The following is an 8,214-nucleotide window of genomic DNA, read 5'->3' on the forward strand; positions in this document are numbered from 1 at the left end:
GATGCTTGGACATTGAGTCTGCATTTCAAGGGGGGAAATAACAGGAAGAGAAAAAAAAAAAGGCAAATGCCAGATATGACTCTCGCCTTAAAAAAGGTTTCCTGGGAGCCCTGCCCCAACAACTTCTACCAACATATCATTGGCCAGAATTAGGTCACATGGCCACTCCTAGCGCAAGTGAGTGTGGTAAGGCGAGTATTTTAAATTGGGCATATTGCTGCCTGGAGCAAAGTCAGAGTTCTTTTGCTAGGAAAGTGGAGGGGGCGGGGAGGTTGGAAAAGCCACTACAAGTGTCTGCCAGCCCAGCCTGGATGACACTGGTGGACACTTCTATACTCTTACCTACACAGTCTTTTCAGTTCTTTAAAATAAAGAGTCCAAAATAGGAAATACTAATAGTTATCCAGAATGCAAATGTTTACAAGATCCCCTTAAACATCCTCGACATGCTTCCTCTTCCTCAAAACATTTCTTCTGTAAACAGTACTCAGTGAACCAGGATCTGAGGAGAACAGCCTCATCTGGCAGGCGCCCTCGCTTGCACCCTCACCAGTGACGGTCTTAGCAGCTGTCAGCCCCCAGGGCTGGATGCTGACATCACTTTCTGGAAAGAAAGAAGGGAGAAGGTGAGGATGAGCCAGGAACGTGTGCTCATACTAGGCGCTGCTGAACAGATAGGGAGGAAGAGCTCTGCTGCTAATATGTCTGTGGGCAAAGTGGACACAGAGATCAGTAGTTTGCCCATGTCAACCAGTGAGAGAGATGCTAAACCAGGTCTAAGACCCAGGTCAAAAGTCTTTCTGGCATAGCAGAGAGAGAATTCAAGAACAATCCATCCAGGACTAGAAGAGCTGACCAACTGGGCAGAGAGTGTGCCTTTTGCTTGGTTCTGGGAAGAGCTGTTTATGAGAAAGGATCACTTCCTGTGCTTGTCAGGCCAAAGAGTCACTGAGTCCTGGAATGGCACATGCAGGGAGGAAATGAGGATTCATGTCCATTCATTCATTCATTCATTCATTCATTCATTTGAACAAGAGCCAAGTTTTTTATTCGCTCATTTCTTGCATTTGAAGTAGTTCTCAATGACATCCTTAGCCCGAGAGTCTTCACCATAGTCCTAACTACCACACAAGTGCAACCAACCACGTTAAGGGGTTTTCCCCACTGTCAGTTTTTGGGAAGCCCTACCCATCCCCCTAGTTTCTTGTTGTCATCAACATTAATGAGGTTGATTTGGGGCCTCCGCCAACTTGACATGCACAGGTTCTCCACAGGTGGAAGCAAGCTCACTCAGATGGTCTTGGCTTTTGTCTAAGGCTTTGGCAGCTCCTCGAATTCCACGTTAGGCCATCGTGGATGAGGCGAGTCTTCGGTACCTCTTGTAAAGCTGTATTAACACCCATTACCCCTCCAGCTGCAATGCCTCCTTTGGCCATGGCTCGGCCGTGGGTTACAGGTGGGTGGCGGGGGGGTTACAGGTGGAGCCGAATCTTGAATGACACCTAGCTTTTTTGTGAGGCTGAGCAGCAGCAGGGAAAGAATCGGTGCCTTTAAAATGTGAATTTGTGCCCGGCCGGGCGTGGCTCAGCGGTTGAACGTCAACCTAGGATCCAGGCGATCGGGGTTCGATTCCCGGTCAGGGCACATGCCCGGGTTGTGGGCTCGATCAATGACTCTCTCATCATTGACGTTTCTATCTCTCTCCCTCTCCTTTCCTCTCTCTGAAATCAATAAAGATATATTTTAAAAAAATAAATAAATAAAATGTGAATTTGTTACCAACACTAACCTTCTTGAGTTTACTTTTTCAACTGTAGTACAAGGATAGCAATACTCTACTTTTAAAAAGGCACTTTGTAAAGAGTAATAATAATTGCCATTGCTACAAAGTACTAACGAGGACAGGGCGCGGTTCACGTTGACTCCTGAGATAAGTCTTAAGGAGAAAGAACTCAGAGCTCTTTTAGTTTTGTTATCAGGAGTCTCTTGGAAACCCAGGGTCACACACCAAAGTGATAGTACCACCCAAGGCTGAGAAAAACGGCACAATCTCTCTTTCTTTGCCTTGTGTCGTCCCAGTTTCACCATTGCAGACACTGTTGCTTACCCTGCTATTTATCGCCAGCCCCTTTCTCTATCACCACCTTTCTCTACTCAAGGTCGTAGAGGCTGAGAAGCTGGAGTGCTGCCTCCTCTGTCCTCACATGGAAGCTGTGGAGGCCGTGGGACATGATCTGGCCAAAGACGTGTAGGTTGAAGACGTGGGGGGAAGGGCTTTGCCCTTCTTGGTAAGAAGTACAGACAGCAGGCTCTGTCCTTTCCTCCCTTCTTGCCTTGTACCAGTGTCATTTGTTAATTGTAGAACTAGAGATAAGCAAAAAATGAGACGTATAATAAAAGCAACAAAAATTGCACATGATCCCACTAGCCAGAAGTAAATTTAATATTAACCTTAATTTTTAAAAATATATCTTTATTGATTTCAGAGAGAGGAAGGGAGAGAGAGAGAGAAACATCAATGATGAGAGTCACTGATGGGCTGCCTCCTGCACGCCCCTGACTGGGGAGGGAGCCTGCAACCCTGGCATGTGCCCTGACTGGGAATCAAACCTCGATCTCCTGGATCCTAGGTCGATGCTCAACTGCTGAGCCATGCCTGGCCAGGCCTTAACCTTAATATTATCATGTTATGCTGAGTAGAGGCATGGTTGATTTTTTTAATCAGAGGGTCCCATGACCCCCTCCTTGTGTTTGATTAATTTGCTAGAACAGCTCACAGAACTTAGGAAAACAGTTTACTTGTTACAAAGGATATAAACTCAGGAACAGCCAGTTGGAAGATATGGAGAGAGAGGTGTGGAGCTTTCCCACCCTCTCTGGGCACCCTCACTTCAGCACTTCCACGTGTTCACCAACCCAGAAGTTCTCTGAATCCTGTATGTTAGGGATTTTTATGGAGGCTTCATTATGTAGGCATGATTGATTAAGTCATTGGCCATACAGGATTAAACTCAATTTCCAGCCCCTGGCTCCCCTACCTGGAGGTCCAGGGTGAAGGGGTGGGGTTGAACGTTCCAATGCTCCAATCCAGCGATTTTCAACTGGTGTGCCAGGGCACACTGGTGTACCGCCTAAATTTTTAAAACTTGCAATATCTGACTATTTTGTCAGGGGCACTGACCTCTTTTCCCTTAGTTTGTCAAATTAGAAAATGACAACAGTCCTCATCTGTTTTGCTCAGTGATGAGAGTGTCAGCTTGTGGACCAAAGGGTCCTGGGTTCGAATCCCAGTCAAGGGATTGCCGGTTTGATCCCTGGCCCTGGTTGGGGCAAGTGCAGGAGGCCGATGTGTCTCTCTCACATCAATGTTTCTCTCTCCCCCTTCTCTCTCCCTTCCATTCTCTCTAAAAAAAAAAATTTTTTTTTAAATCAATGGAAAAAAATTCTCGACTGAGGATTTAAAAAAAAAAAAAAAAGACAACAGCTAACACAATAGCCATCTGGTATAATGAATCAAAACTATACCTATTTTTTGGTCAGATTAGCAAAAAATATACTTTTTGGTATACTACAGAATTTTAGTAATTAGTTTATATGCCATGAGATGAAAACTGTTGAAAATCGCTGCTCTAATCATAGGGTTGATTCCTCTGGCAACAAGCCTCATCCTGTCTGGGGCTTTCCAAAAATCACCCCATTAACATAAACTCGGGTGAGGTTGAAAGGATTTGTTATGAACAAGACAGTCCTTTCACCTTCATCATTCTGGAGCTATTTCAGAAGCTGGAGCTATTTGGGGGCAAAATACCAAATATAAAAACAAATGTACTCCAGTGCTCTTATTACTTAGAACATTACAAGGGTTTCAGGAGCCGTGTAGCAGGAGCAGAACGGAGACCAAGCATATGGATTTCTTACTCTAAATCACAATATCACAGGATGGAAAGATTCTCCTAAAAAGAAAATCTGTTCTTTGGTTTATAATAACACCTTGGTGATGTGTTGGAGGTTTTGTTTGTTTGGTTTTTGGATTTGGGGGTGGGGGGTTTGGCTGTGAAGCAGGCCTAATAGGAGAAAAAAAATAATTCAGTGGCTGTGCACAAAAGAGTAGCAGGAATTTAGGATTGTGTCCCATGGAAACTCGGGTAGGAGGGTATTTGGGATCTGAGGGATGGAAGAGAATGATCTGGAAAGATCTGGAAAGGCCATGGGTCAATATGTCAGCTGCCTCAGAAGGCTGTTGGAGGTGGCTCAGGGAGTGTACAATGTCAACTATTCTATTTTAAATGAATAAAATGGGTTAGGGTTAGTTCCCTATTATTCTCTTGCAAGGAGGGTTGTGGGGATGGAGTCCTGGGGTTGCAGGCAGCCATCTACCCAGCCACATAGAGAAGGCCGCTCTGTACTGTGAGAGCATGAAGCCAGGCAGGGATGGGAGTTGGAGAGAAAGGCTAACTGAGACCCTGGTTCCCACTCTTTCCTTGGGCTACCCCAGCCTTCCTGGCTCTGTGAAGGAATGAATTCCCTTCTTAGTGTGTATCTGTCACGTGCAGCAAGAGTCCTGACTAATGGCAGAGTGAAGAAAGGAAGAGAAGAGTTCATCGAAGGAGGAATGGCAGTCACTAGAGTCATTAAGAATCCAGGAGAAGCAGGAATTCAGAGTAAAAGAATAGCCAGGAGTACATAGGCCAACAAGCCTTGAAAACTGGGCAGAGAACCAGACTTTTCTCAGCTGAAGGAGACTGAGAAAAATTATTTTGCATATCAAAGGAAAAGATAACAAGTAGATAAGCTTATAAACATCAAGTACATACTTTTTTGAACTATGTGCAAATGTATGGTACATAGGAGTTTGTCACCTTCTTGGGGACATCTTGCTTGCCATCTCCATTTAGAAATCTTGTTCCACATAATTCCACTGTCCACTAAACAGTCATTAAAAAGCCTCATGCCAACTGTTTCAAATGCACCCCTGCCCAAACTCAATGCCAAAGTAACTAGCAGTAACAATAGTAACAAGTAAAGTCTTTTGGAACTTCGCATTCCTTCACCATAATGGAAGTACTAAGAGGTAGTAAAGTGAACATGTCAGGCAAGGATCTGGGACATCAGCCACTGCTTATGTTGGCAAGGCAGGGGAATAGATTTTTGGTTTTATGAAGCCTGGTGCTATGATGCTGTGGCCTGCAGTAAAAACAATTATAGGCAGGGAGAAGTCAAGGTTTCTAGAGACGCTCTCTGCACCTTCACCATCAGTTGTGCTCATATTTTAATACTGCCGCACTGGGGTGTGCTCCTATAAACATGAGTTTCTATGCAGCTCCTTATAAGAGTTTACCTCTTGTGCTTAGAAAAACAAAAGAAACATTGGATCTGAATCGCAATCTAACTACTAAATACAGTGACAAACTGACTCATGGTTCATATGACTCATCCTTCGAGTTCCAGATTAGCAATGCGGAAGGATTTTCTTTCTCTTTCCTCCAGATGGATGCTCCCTCTCCCCTGCTCTTTTTTCAAAAAGCTGTTTGTTTTGGGTTGTTGTGGGGTTTTTTTGGTGTTTCTTTTTTTATGGGAACTTGACATTGGGAGTAAAGAGGGCACATTTTTGGGGATAGTGATCTAAGGATAAGAATCCTCAGGGGCATGGGAGCTATAATCCAGAAGCATAGACTTTTCAGGACACATGATATGTATTCACATATGAGAAGGAAAGTGCCCCTGTACGTTTAAGGAGCCGGAGGAGAGAGCTGAGGCAGAGACCTGTTTGTTCCTTGGCCCATCTCTCCTTCCTGTAGTTTTATCTAAGGAAATGGCTGCCTAGCTAAAGACTAATTTTTTCACCTTTCACATAGGTAGGTTTTTTAGCCAGCCTCCAATAATCTCTGCCCCGGTAGTCACACCTTTCCATAGTCCCTTCTCACATGGTACTAGGGTTGGTCTGTGTGACCAGTAAAAAGGCAGAAATGGGGTGTGCCACTTCTGAGATTAAGTTCCAAAAGACAGTGTAGTGCACCCCCCTTTCTCTCTCTCAAATTAGCTCCTCTGGGGGAGATCAGCTGCCATGCGGAATAGCCCTATGGGGAGGCCCATGTGGCAAGGAACTGAGACCTGACAACAACCAGCAAGGACAAAGGTCTGCCAGCAACCATGGGAGTGAACTCGGAAGAGCATCCTCCAGCAAGTACCTCTCCTCCCACCCCAGCCTTCAGATAAGTGGAGCCCAAGGCCACAACCACCCCGCTAAACCGTTCTTCTGGGTCATGCCCCTAAAAAGAGTAAGTGTGCTCTCTTGTCTCTTTTCCCACATCTCGTGGATTAGCATGTGACTATGGAAATGAGCTGCCTTAGATCATGTAGATGACAGCAACACCTTAGGGTTTGGTGTTCAAAGAAACAAAAAGAGGCTGGGTCTCTGTATTAGTCAGGAAATACCAGGTTTAGCTGCACTAACAACCAACTTCAAATATACAATGCACCATACATAGGATGTATTATGGAACTGTATACTTGAAACCTGTATAATTTTATTAACCAATGTCACCCCAATAAATTTAATTAAAAATAAAAAAGGGGGAAAGAGCAATGTTTTATTTCCCACTCCCACAAATCTGCTGCAGCTTTGGGAAATTTCTCAGGATGGCTGTCCTTCATATCATGAGTGTTTCCACAAAGTTCAGTGAAAGGGAAAATGGGAGCATCCGTGCATTAGCCGCTAAATGCTTCTGTGACACACCTCACACTCACATTTCACTGGCTGAAAAAAGTTGCATGGCCACATCTAACCCCAAGGGGCAGAGAAGAGCAATCCTCCCTTATTTCCAGAGGAAGGAGGCTGGAAGGAAATACTTTTTCAGTAGAACTAATTTACAGCAGAGCACTCAGCACCATCAAGTCATCGCACCAACCCTGGGCTTCTATCCAGGAAGGTACCCAATAGAGAAATAATCTTCTATCTTGGTTAAATCACAGTGTTTGGGGATCTCTTATTATAATGCCTACTCTGTATCCTAAGCAATAAAGGCATGTAGGTTAAAGAATGGGTCTAAATCCCACCTACCTACTAACTTGTTCTAAAGTTATTGACAAGGAGAATAAAGGCACACAAGTGGATATTCCCATTTGTCCTTCCATAGCCACTCTCCATCCTTTCCTGCCCTCCTCTGTGGCCAGGGAAGGTGACATTTACAGATTGTCTCGACTAGACTCCTTTGCCCTCTGACTTCTGGTTGGGTTTAGCCGATTATAGTCACTAGCAGGAGATCAGAAGAGTAGAATAAGGTCAGGGTACATTTTCCCTGTCGATGTCCATCCAGAGTCCCAGTTTAACAGTGATATGCTCTTCTAGCAAAGGCACAGCTTCTGTCAGGACCTCTCCATAGCTATAGGTCTCTGCAGCTTCCCATAACCTCTCTCTCCTTGACCCATTCTAAGACTAGAAGTAGCAACTGCGATTAGCCCCAACGTTTCCCTATATTTTGTTGGTTTCCCTGAATACTCCCCACATCTTTGTAGAGCCCTTCCATTAAACATTCTTCAATGACCTCTGCCATCTATTTCCTGTCATACCTTCACCAATACACTATTTCTCCCTCAAGTTATAGCTATGACATGATAAATGGGCAGATATGAAAGTCCCAAAAGGATGAGGGTGACCTTTTAGATCAACAATGTAATGATCAGAGCAAACAGGCATTAGCACCCAAATCTCATGGTGCATGGGAAAGAAACCCCCCTTATTGGCATCATCAAGATGGTAAGAAGCCAAGTAGCATCTTACGTATTTGTGACTTTATGTCAAATCATTCCAGCAAAAGCTAGTTGACATAATTATCCAAGAATTAAAGCTTATCCCCAGATATCTCCATTATTTATTTCAAATATCACTGGCTTACCCACTTAATTCCTTAGCTGGAGTTCCACTGAATTCAGCCAGGAAGCTCTGAATTAGAGCATGGGGTTTGCTAGGTTTCTGCTTGAACAAGATTCAGGGAGCCTCCATAAATTTCACAGGCCACAAAGTATAGAGCTCAACTCATTCCATGGTGAAAGAAGGAAAAATAAAGAGAGAGAGAATGAGGGTAGGGACAACATGGAACTGCCTATGAAGTTCACAGAAAGAAAGATGACTTTTCATCAGAAAGATACTCTTCTACATTAAAAACAACCCCTCAAAACCCTCATTGGGGAGTGCCCCTCAAGGGGCATACAGAT

The 8,214-nt window shown here is 44.3% G+C and overlaps 1 pseudogene; it reads right to left on the bottom strand.

Moving 5' to 3' along the window:
* Window positions 1–1,054: 1,054 nt before the first annotated feature.
* Window positions 1,055–1,436, bottom strand: LOC107533381 (small ribosomal subunit protein eS12 pseudogene; annotated as a pseudogene).
* Between the last annotated feature and the right edge of the window lie 6,778 nt (window positions 1,437–8,214).

The sequence above is a fragment of the Miniopterus natalensis genome, chromosome 1, assembly GCF_054644295.1.
Source record: "Miniopterus natalensis isolate mMinNat1 chromosome 1, mMinNat1.hap1, whole genome shotgun sequence".
Taxonomy (NCBI): Eukaryota; Metazoa; Chordata; class Mammalia; order Chiroptera; family Miniopteridae; genus Miniopterus; species Miniopterus natalensis.